Below are 10,310 nucleotides of genomic sequence, written 5' to 3' on the forward strand. Positions count from 1 at the left end.
GATAACAAGAATCCAGAGAAAGTATATTCCTGTTAGGGTGAAAGGGAAGGCTGGTAGGCATAGGGAATGCTGGATGACTAAAGACATTGAGGGTTTGATTAAGAAAAAGAAGGAAGCATATGTCAGGTATAGACAGGATAGATCGAGTGAATCCTGAGAAGAGTATAAAGGCAGGAGGAGTATACTTAAGAGGGAAATCAGGAGGGCAAAAAGGGGACATGAGATAGCTTTGGCAAGTAGAATTAAGGAGAATCCAAAGAGTTTTTACAAATACATTAAGGACTAAAGGGTAACTAGTGATAGAATAGGGCCCCTCAAAGATCAGCAAGGCAGCCTTTGTATGGAGCCGCAGAAAATGGGGGAGATACTAAATCAGTATTTACTGTGGAAAAGGATATGGAAGACATAGACTGTAGGAAAATAGATGGTGACATCTTGCAAAATGCCCATATTACAGAGGAGGAAGTGCTGGATGTCTTGAAATGCATAAAAGTGGATAAGTCCCCAGGACCTGATCAGGTGTACCCGAGAACTCTGTGGGAAGCGAGGGAAGTGATTGCTGGGCCTCTTGCTGAGATATTTGTATCATCAATAGTCACAGGTGAGGTACCAGAAGACTGGAGGTTGGCTAACGTGGTGCCTCTGTTTAAGAAAGGTGGTAAGGACAACTGGGAACTATAGACCGGTGAGCCTGACCTCGGTGGTGGGCAAGTTGTTGGAGGGAATCCTGAGGGACAGGATGTACATGTATTTGGAAAGGCAAGGACTGATTAGGGATAGTCAACATGGCTTTGTGCGTGGGAAATCATGTCTCACAAACTTGATTGAGTTTTTTGATGAAGTAACAAAGAAGATTGATGAGGGCAGAGTGGTAGATGTCATCTATATGGACTTCAGTGAAGCGTTCGACAAGGTTCCCCATGGGAGACTGATTAGCAAGGTTAGATCTCATGGAATACAGGGAGAACTAGCCATTTGGATACAGAACTGGCTCGAAGGTAGAAGACAGAGGGTGGTGGTGGAGGGTTGTTTTTCAGACTGGAGGCCTGTGACCAGTGGAGTGCCACAAGGATCGGTGCTGGGCCCTCTACTTTTTGTCATTTATATAAATGATTTGGATGCGAGCATAAGTTTGCAGATGACACCAAAGTTGGAGGTGTAGTAGACAGCAAAGAGGGTTATCTCAGATTACAACAGGATCTTGATCAGATGGGCCAATGGACTGAGAAGTGGCAGATGGAGTTTAATTCAGATAAATGCGAGGTGCTGCATTTTGGGAAAGCAAATCATTGCAGGACTTATACACTTAATGGTAAGGTCCTCGGGAGTGTTGCTGAACAAAGAGACCTTGAAGTGCAGGTTCATAGTTCCTTGAAAGTAGAGTCGCAGGTAGATAGGATAGTGAAGAAAGTGTTTGGTATGCTTTCCTTTATAGGTCAGAATATTGAGTACAGGAGTTGGGAGGTCATGCTGTGGCTGTACAGGACATTGGTTAGGCCACTGTTGGAATATTGTGTGCAATTCTGGTTTCCTTCCTATCAGAAAGATGTTGTGAAACTTGAAAGGATTCAGAAAAGATTTACAAGGATGTTGCCAGGGTTGGAGGATTTGAGCTACAGGGAGAGGCTGAACAGGCTGAGGCTGTTTTCACTGGAGCATCGGAGGCTGAGGGGTGACCTTATAGAGGTTAACAAAATTATAAGGGGCATGGATATTATAAGGGGCAAGGGTAAATAGACAAAGTCTTTTCCCTGGGGTAGGGGAGTTCAGAACTAGAGGGCACAGGTTTAGGGTGAGAGGGGAAAGATATAAAAGAGATCTATGGGACAACGTTTTCACACAGAGGGTGGTACATGTTTAGAATGAGGTGCCAGAGGAAGTGGTGAAGGCTGGTACAATTGCAACATGTAAAAGGCATCTGGATGGGTATATGAATAGGAAGGGTTTAGAGGGATATGGGCCAGGTGCTGGCAGGTGGGACTAGATTGGGTTGGGATATCTGATCGGCGTGGACGGGTTGGACATTTTTACAGCATGTATCAATGCTGTACATCTCTCTGACTCTATGGCTGAATGAAGAGGGATTGAGCAGTTTAGGCCGATCCTCTCTGGAGTTTAGAAGAATGAGAAGAGATCGGATTGACATATCGAAGCTGCTAAAAGGGATTGACAAATTTGACATAGAGAGGATGTTTCCTCATGTGGGACAATCTAGAACACGAAGTGATAGATTTAGGATAAGGGGTAGCAGATTTAAAACAAAGATGGGGAGGAATTGCTTCTCTCAAAGGGTCGTGAATCTGTGGAATTCACTCCCCCAGAGCGTGGAGGATGCTGGGACATCAAGGGAATTGAAGGAGCAGACAGAAGGTTTTTAATTAGTACAGTAATGAGGTGAAAGGTTACAGAGAGCAGGCAGCAAAGTGGGGTTGAGGCCGAGATGAGATCTGCCATGATCGGATTGAATGGTGGAGCAGGCTCGTGGGGCTGAATGGCCTCCTACTGCTCCTAGTTGTGTATTCTTCAATGTATGGTCACCATCTGGAGAAGTAAGTCTGAATTTCTATATGAGACTCTGAAGAAAGCAGGATACTGCTTAAAAGGAGGAAAATTAAAGAGTTGCTGATGTTTAATCCACACTGGAGGAGCTATTAGCTCAATTAACTGGATGGGCAGCATGGTGGCCATCACTAAGGTGAAGGTGCTCAGGAAGCTGAAAGGTCTGAAGGTGGATAAACCTTGAACCGGATGGACCATACCCTGGAGTTCTGAAGGAGGCTGCTGTGGAGATGGTAGAGGGATTGGCGATGATCTTTTAGGAATCACTGGAGTCAGGGAAGGTCCCAGAGGACTGGAAAGTGGCTGATGTTATTCCCCCTATTTAAGAAGGGAGGGAGAACACAGGGAACTATAGGCTGGTTAGCCTGACGTTGGCCATTGGTAAGATTCATTATTTAGGATAAGATTACGGAGTAATCGAAGGTAAGGAATTAAGGGTTATGGGCAGGCCCATAATGGAGCTGAGGCCACTCAAAGATCAGCCATGATCTTAGTGAATGGTGGAGCACACCCCAGGGGCCAGATAATCTACTCCTGCTCCTGGTTCTTAGGTTGTTCTTCTGTAGCACTTGGACGTGCTCAATAAAATAGGGCAGAGTCAGCATGGCTTCGTCAAGGGACACTCATGCCTGACAAATTCTTTGAGGAGGTGATGAGCAATATAGACAAAGGAGAGCCAGTGGACATGATCTATTTGGTTTTCCAGAAGGTCTTTGACAAGATCTCACACAGGAGGCTGATAGATAAGCTAAGAGCCCATGGTGTTAGGGGCAAGGTACTGCCATGGATAGAGGATTGACTGACTGACAGAAGGCAAAGAGTAGGGATAAAGGCGTCTTTTCCAAGATGGCATTATTCATTAATTGTTGTGGTTCTGTTCTTTGTGATTTGTATCTGTCGCTTCCGGAAGACAGCTAACAATCTGTATCCATGAACACCAACTAGCCACGAAACGACACAACCAGCTATCCTTAGTAGCCACACACGCTGATGACAAGCAACATGAGTTCGACTGGGACAAACTGCTATTATAGGACAAGCCAAACAGAGAACAGCCAGGGAATTCCTAGAGACATGGCACTCATCCACAGATTCAATCAACAAACACATCGACCTGGACCCAATATACCGACCACTGCAGCGGACAGCTGGAACTGACAACCGGAAGCGGCAGATTCAAACCACTACAAATGCCGGAGGAAAGATCACAGAAGCGCTTCACAGGAGGCTCCCAAGCACTGAGGATGTCACCTAGACAGGGGACGAAATGTCTGCAACACAAATTCCCAGCTCGGCGAACAGAACCACAACGAGCACCCGAGTTACAAATCTTCGCACAACCATTATACATTAATGATCTGAACAAACGAACTGAGAGCATTGCTGTGAAGTTTGCAGATGACACAAAGATCGGGGAGAGACAGGTTGTGTTGAGGAAGTGGGGCCTGCAGAAGGAATTGGATAGGCTGTGGGAGTGAGCAAAGAAGTGGCAGATGGAATACAATGTGGGAAAGTGTGAGGTTATGCACTTTGGTAGGAAGAATACAGGTGTAGAATATTTTTTAACTGGAGAAATGTTTTGGAAATCTGAAGCACAGAAGGGCTGGACTAGTTCACAATTTTCAGGTTCAGTTGGCAGTTAGGAAGGGCCATGCAATGTTAGCATTCATTTCAAGAAACCCAGAATACAAAAGCAGAGGTGTACTGCTGAGGGTGTATAAGGTTCTGGTCAGACTGCATTTGGAATATCATGAGCAGTCTAGGGTCCTGAATCTAAGGAAGGGTGTGTTGGCCGGGAGGGGGTCCAGAGGAAGTTGACAGAGAATGACCCTGGGATGAAGGGTTTGTCATGTGAGGAGCGGTTGAGGACTCTGGAACTGTACTCAATGGAGGTTAAAAGGATAAGGGGGGATCTGATTGAAACTTACAAAATACTGAGGGGCCCTGGATAGAGTGGATGTGGAGAAGATGTTTCCACCAGGAGGAGAGACTAGGGTTGGGGCACAGCGTCAGAGTGAAGGGACGACCCTTCAGAATGGAGATGAGGAGCAATTTCTTCAGCCAGAGGGTGGAGACTCTGTGAGACTCATTGCCGCAGAGGGCGATGCAGGATAAGTCACTGAGTGTATTTAAGACAGAAGTAGGTCAGGTTTTGGTTAGTAAGGGGATCAAGGGTTGCACGGAGTTTGCAGGAGGGAGGACTTGAAAAATGTGTCTGCTGTAATTGAATGGTGTCGCAGACTCAATGGACTGAATAGCCTAATTCTGTCCCTGTATTGTTTGGTCCAGTAGGGTTCAGAATAACAGCAACAGCACGGTTTTATGTGGAGCTCCCTCAGCACCGACCATCCGATAGTGTGGTATTCCCTTGGCAGTAACCCTCCAACAGTGCTGCACTCTATTAGTACTGACCCTCCGACAGTGAGGCACTCCCTCAGCACCGACCCTCCGACAGTGAGGCATTCCCTCAGCACTGACCCTCCGACAGTGCGGCGCTCCCTCAGCACTGACCCTCCAACAGCGCGGCACTCCCTCAGCACTGACCCTCCAACAGTGCGTCACTCCCCCAGCACTGACCCTCCGACAGTGCCCAATCCCTCAGCACTGACCCTCCGACAGTGTGGCACTCCCTCAGCACAGACCCTCTGACTATACGGCATTCCCTCAGCACTGATCCTCCGACAATGCGGCACTCCCTCAGCACTGACCCTCCGACAGTGCCCACTCCCTCAGCACTGACCCTCTGACAGTGCAGCACTGTATTACTCGGTAATGGGCTGATAGTGAGAGTGTACATTATGAGCTCAATGTCTGGATTGAGATTTGAACCCACTATCTCCTGCCTGACTCAGGTCTGTTTAAAACAGGCTTTAATCACTCTGAGTCAAGTTCACAGTGATGCTGGAAAAGCACAGCAGGCCAGGCAGCATTCGAGGAGCAGGAGAATTGACGTTTTGGGCAAAAGCCTTTCATCGGGAATGAGGCAGGGAGTCTCAGAGGTGGAGAGATAAATGTGGGGGTGGGGGGGGTGGGGGTGGGGGAGGTGAAGGTAGCTCTTACTGCAATAGGTGGATGGAGGTGGGGGTAAAGGTGATAGGTCAGAGAGGAGGGTGCAGTGGATGGGTGGGAAGGGAGATTGGCATGTAGGACACATCATGGGGACGTTGCTGAGCTGGAAGGTTGGAACTTGGGTAAGGTGGGGGGGAGAGGGCAAATGAGGAAACTGGCGAAGTCCATATTGATGCCCTGGGGTAAAACTGTCCTGAGACGGAAGATGAGGTGTTCTTCCTCCAGGTGTCAGGTGCTGAGGGAGTGGCAATGGAGGAGGTCCAGGACTTGCATGTCCTCGGTAGAGTGGGGGCGGGGGGGGAGTTGAAATGTTTGGCCACGGGGCAGTGAGTTGATTGGTGCGGGTGACCCGGAGATGTTTTCTGATCACTCTAAGATGTGTTTCTGAAGCTAAATCTTTTCTGTGTGTCCAGAATGTGGAGACTAATGTACTGTTCTCATTCAGTTTAACTGAAGTCAGCTCCAACCTCTATGAGGGTTGGTGTCCTGTTGAGGTGCTGTAAATGTGCCGGTTCCTGGTGGGCTGTGTTCAAGCACAGTGCATTTGTGAACATTCTAAACTTTGCAGCAATCAGTGTTTGAGCTAACCCCTGTGTGGTACCCTCCTTACAAAGGATTTGATTTGGAGGAGCTGATATTGGACTGGGGTGGACCAAGTTAAAAAGCACACAACACCAGGTTAGAGTCCAACAGGTTTATTTGGAAGCACTAGCTTTCGGAGTGCTGCTCCTTCATCAGGTGGATGTGGAACAGGACCATATGACACAGAATTTATAGCAAAAGTGTTACAGTGTCATGGAGCTGTAATGATATATTAAACAAATTTAGATTAAGTATTTCATCTATAAGAATGGGATATGTTAGTTTCAGTTCTTTAATAAGTGCTGTCTAGAATGGGCAGGGTGGGGGTGGGGGGAGGTGGACAGTGTGGTGGTGAATGGAAATACATCCTTGCATAAGGGATAGTGAAACTCGGGCACTGCCTCCCCCAAAAATGCCGCATTCAACTAACGAACCTAACAAGGAATGGTCTCCTCCAATTCCTCTACAGGTCGGAGGATGCTCAGTGGCTTTCAGAGATAGATTACTGAAGACACAGAAACAAAACCAGAAATTGCCGGAAAGGCTCAGCTGGTCTGTCAGCATCTGTGGACAGAGTCAGAGTTCACATGTTGGGTCGAGTGACCCTTCCTCAGAACTCTGTTTTCTAACTGGCATAAAGCGTCAGAGGAATCGCAGATTCAAGTGAACAGGAACGGGACTAGGAGGAGAAAAGACAGAGTCAAGGTAAGGAGAGAGGAGTTCTGAGGAAAGGTCACTTAACCTGAAACATTAGCTCTGATTTCTCTCCTCAGATGCTGCCAGACATGCTGAGCTTTTCCAGCAATTTCTAATTTTGCCTTTAATCTTTTCCTTGTAAAAATGAACATATCTTGGTACAAATAATGCTGCAAAGACCCTGAAATAGAAACACTGAAACAGACGTTCACATTTGACTAAAGCACCAAAGGATTTTCTATGTACACACCCCCCCACCCCCACCCCCACCCCCTTGTCACGTGGGAATTCGGGTACTTGATTTGAGAGATGGTGGACACTGCCTCCTTTCAGTGAATACCCCAAGGCTGATCTGTACTCCACTGTCATACCATCGTCATCCATCAGAGCCTTGAAGGAGCTGCCCAGACTCTGCCGCATGTTTGCAGACTCAAAACTACTTGCATTGATGGGAAATTTAAGAACTTTGGATAATGAAAGCTGATTTCTCATTTGGATCCCACTCGATCTGAAATCCCCATCTTGCTCACTGTCCAGGGCAGCTCGGAGAAGCTGCTAGCTGTGTGCTGGAATGTGGCTCAGCAGGATTTACGCTCTTCCCCACACAGTGCAGGACCACATTTGGAAAGTGATGATTATTGTATGTAAACAAACACTGCTGGCTGTCTGTTTCTTACATATTAATTTTTGGCATTTAACTGTTGAGGATTTTACGTTCAAAGAACGCATATGTTTCATTTCCACTTAAACCCTGAGTAAGGAAGTTCTGAGATGCAGACAAGCAGATTAGACGGAGTATAAGCTGTCTATTTTTAAACTCTTTGGAAGATTTTATGAGATTAAAGGGGCTACATAAAAGCAAGTTGTTGCTGTGATCCTCGGGATTTACTCCTCCATGGTTACATTTACGTTAGGCAAGTGAAACTTCACATGGAGAGGAATCTACTATTTGAATAATAAAAACACAGAGTGCTGGAGAAACTCAGTAGGTCTGATAGAGTCTGTAGAGAAAGTGAAGACTGCAAATACTGGAGAGTCAGAGTCGAAAGGTGTGGTGCTGGAAGAGTACAGCAGGTCAGGCAGCTTCCGAGGAGCAGGAGAGTCGACATTCCGGTCATAAGGCCTCCTGATGAAACGCTCATGCCTGAAACGTCAACCCTCCTGCTCCCCGTCTGCTGCAGACCAGCTGTGCTTTTTCCAGCACCACACATTTTCACAGAATCTGTCAAGAGGGAAAGAGTTAATATTTCAAATCCAGTATGACTCTTCAACAGAACTCCAACTCAGAACTCCAGTCATAACCAGACTTGAAACGTTAACTCTGTTTCTCCAGCATTTGTTTTTAATTCAGGTTGCCACCGTCCACAGTACTTTGGGGTTATCTGGTATTCCAGTGAATGGATTCATAAAAAGTCCATTGAGGTGAAGCTCTAGGGTGCCTTTCTTTGAATTTTCTGGCTGGACCCAGTAAGTATTGCTCCTCCCTAATTGCCCCTTGAGAAGGTGGGGGTGAGCTGCCTTTTTGAACTGCTGTAATCCATATGCTGTGGGTTAACTCACAATACCCTTAGGGAGGGAATTCCAGGATTTTGACCCAGCGACGGTGAGGGAATGTTGATACATTTCCAAGTCAGGATGGAGCGTGGCTTGGAAGGGAACTTGCAGAGAATGGTCTTTTGTCACAGTCTACTCAGACCCCTTGGCATCATGGTAGCCCACAAACCCACCAACACACTAAAACTTGAAAGACCGTATACAGACAATGAGCAAACCTAACCTAATTTACAAAATACCGTGCAAGAACTGTAACAAACTCTACATTGGACAAACAGGCAGAAAACTACCCACCAGGTTACATGAACACCAACTAGCCACAAAAAGACATGACCCTCTCTCACTGGTATCCTCACATACAGGTGAGGAAGGACACCACTTCGACTGGGACAACACATCCATCCTAGGACAATCCAAACAAAGACACGCACGAGAATTCCTAGAAGTATGGCATTCCATACGGAACTCTATCAACAAACACATCGGGTTAGACCCCCATTTACCACCCCCTGAGAAAAGGAACAGGAAGTGACTTCACCACAGGAAATAACATCACCACAGGAAATGACATCATCAACACAAAGAAACCCAAACATGTAAATGGAAAGCAGGAATTTTCAGCATTGCTTCGCGTGAGGCCCACTGAAGATATTACCTAGTAAAGTAATGAACCTTTCAGCTCAGCTAGCAAACCTACATCCAAAACCTCAACTTGAGTTACAAATCTTCCCAAAACTCGACAAGAGAATGGTCATATAGTCATAGATTTGTACAGCACAGAAACCGACCCTTCAGTCCAACTTGTCCATGCCGACCAGATATCTTAACCTAATCTAGTCCCACCTGCCAGCACGTGGCCCATATCCCTCCAAACCCTTCCTATTCATATACCCATCCAGATGCCTTTTAAATGTTGCAATTGTACCAGCTTCCACCACTTCCTCTGGCAGTTCATTTCATACATGTACCACCCTCTGTGTTAAAAGGTTACCCCTTAGGTCCCTTTTATATCTTTCCCCATTCACCCTAAACCATGCCCTCTAGTTCTAGACTCCCCGACCCCAGGGAAAAGATTGTTTATTTATCCTATCCATGCCCCTCATGTCTTTATAGATCTCTAAGTTCACCCTCAGCCTCCGACACTCCAGGGAAAACAGCCCCAGCCTGTTCAGCCTCTCCCTGTAGCTCAAATCCTCCAACCCTGGCAACATCCTTGTAAATCTTTTCCGAACCCTTTCAAGTTTCACAACATCTTTCTGATAGGAAGGAGACCAGAATTGCACACAAAATTCCAAAAGTGGCCTAACCAATGTCCTGTACAGCTGAAACATGATCTCCCAACTCCTATAATCAATGCTCTGACCAATAAAGGAAAGCATACCAAACACCTTCTTCACTATCCTATCTACCCGTGACTCCACTTTCAAGGAGCTATGAACCTGCCCTCCAAGGTCTCTTTGTTCAGCCACACTCCCCAGGACCTTACCATTAAGTGTATAAGTCCTGTCCTGATTTGCCTTCCCAAAATGCAGCACCTCACACTTATCTAAATTAAACTCCATCTTCCATTCCTCGATCCATTGACCCATCTGATCAAGATCCCGTTGTACTCTGAGGTAACCTCCTTCACTGGCAACTACACCTCCAATGTTGGTGTCATCTGCAAATTTACCAACTACACCTCCTATGTTCACATCCAAATCATTTTGAATCTGCTTTCCTTGTCCTTCTACATGGAAGATGCTATCTGATGATTCCTGGAGCTTGTATTGTAGGTAGTCCACACTGCTGCTACTGAGCGTCGGTGGTGGAGGCAGTGGATGAGATGCCAATCAATGGAAGCTGCTTTG

This window comes from Chiloscyllium punctatum, chromosome 37 (assembly GCF_047496795.1).
Source record: "Chiloscyllium punctatum isolate Juve2018m chromosome 37, sChiPun1.3, whole genome shotgun sequence".
NCBI classification, from domain to species: Eukaryota; Metazoa; Chordata; class Chondrichthyes; order Orectolobiformes; family Hemiscylliidae; genus Chiloscyllium; species Chiloscyllium punctatum.